General features: G+C 45.0%; 1 pseudogene; it reads right to left on the bottom strand.

Moving 5' to 3' along the window:
• Positions 1-338: 338 nt before the first annotated feature.
• Positions 339-1,231, bottom strand: LOC124509623 (protein Mdm4-like; annotated as a pseudogene).
• Between the last annotated feature and the right edge of the window lie 364 nt (positions 1,232-1,595).

Raw genomic sequence — 1,595 nt, 5'->3', positions numbered from 1 at the left:
AACTAGGGAGAAGGTTAATCTTCAGGTAATTTGGTGAATGGATGTATTTTTGTTTGTCTTTGTAGTTGCTCCCTCCCAGAACCTGTTTTTTAGAGGAAGGATGTGAGTGATTAAAGTAGCTTTTTCATGGAAATAGAGCCCCCAGATCAATGAGCTGGTTTTGAAGAATTGCTCTCCAATTCCTTATGAATTTAGAAGTGAAAATGTCCTGGCACAGGGACGTTTGCATGAATCAGGGAACGGATACAGTGGATCACACTGAGTGAAGATGCTCTGTACTGACAATTTTATCCCTGACCTGGCTCTGGTTGTCATTTCTCTGTGACTTGCCCATTCAGCTAGACCATAAAAACCTTAATAACCAGCTGAATGTTCTTGCAAAGAGGGCATGAAGCCCCAGGATTCTTTAATCATCTGTTGCAGTGGAAACAAGTGACAAGGTGGCCTGTTCTTCCGGGAATAATAATTCTGTCTCGTGGCTACTTCTCACATATGCTACACAGCTTCAAGAGATTTAGTCAGTCGTCTGTATTTTGTGTGTCTGGTCTCTGCTTTCTAAGGCCATCTGATTGTTCTCTCGTGCTTGAGATGGTCTCTGGGCTTTCAGAACTGTGAGCCATATCTGAGAATTTCACTGAGCTGCAGGGATCAGGAAATTGGGGTTTTTCTTCCTTTTCTTACAGATCTTCAGATAACTGGGGCCAAAATGGTGCTTTGGCAATAAGGAACATCAGTGCCTTCACTTTCCTTCTTTGCAGGTGTGGCAGTGATAACAGGAACGAAGGGATGATGGGCTCACTTAGGACAGTCTAAATGCTAATCTTTCAGGGCCCAACAACAGCAACACCTGTCTCTGGTCTAGAGAGTTCAGTTTCTTGCACTCAGTAACGCTACCACTCATCCTCAGAAGCAGCTTCTCCACCAGTGTCATTAGTTACGGATGTGGTGTCCTCAAGATCCTTTTTTTTTTTCCCACTTCAATCACTTTTTTGTCACTTATGTTCCCGAATTTTTCACTTGTTTGCTCAGTGTTCGCAGCTTCACCTTTAACTCCAGCACCTAAGTGCTCTAATACCGACTCATTTAGAACCCACACATCATGTTGAGCACCTGAAACCATGGCAGCACCTAGCTCCTTCTCTAGGAGCTCAGTATTGACGTGGTGAGGTAGGCAGTATGGACACCATCCTCTCTGGTTCTTGTCCTGGAGTTGGAACTTTCCTCTGCACATTGCCTCAGATGATCTTGGCTCAGAGTATCTATGCTGCGGCCCAGGAGTGCTGACGACAAGACTCCTTAGCTTATCACAGACCCGGCTTGGATATTTCACAGAGACGCTCCGATGTCCAAATAGCTCCCGCAAAAGATCTCCGCCACAGGCTACCGAAGGCTACTTCACTATCATATGCTAGCCTAGATAATGCACGGCCGCTCCATTTCACCTGTGCGCCTGCCACCTGCAAACTCTCCAAAAGCAGCAGTTTTATCATACTCGTTGTACACATAAAATTAATCTGATTGATTTGGTCTGGGGAGAACCCGCAAGCACAATCAGATGTTGGACAGTGTGCAGAAGTTTTTAAATGATGTCCTCT

This window comes from Lynx rufus, unplaced genomic scaffold (genome assembly GCF_022079265.1).
Source record: "Lynx rufus isolate CCGP_SWC_20201006 ecotype Redwood Valley unplaced genomic scaffold, mLynRuf1.p SCAF_14, whole genome shotgun sequence".
NCBI classification, from domain to species: Eukaryota; Metazoa; Chordata; class Mammalia; order Carnivora; family Felidae; genus Lynx; species Lynx rufus.
The sequence above is the reverse complement of the archived record's forward strand: the minus strand, read 5'-3'. Positions and strand labels throughout refer to the sequence as shown.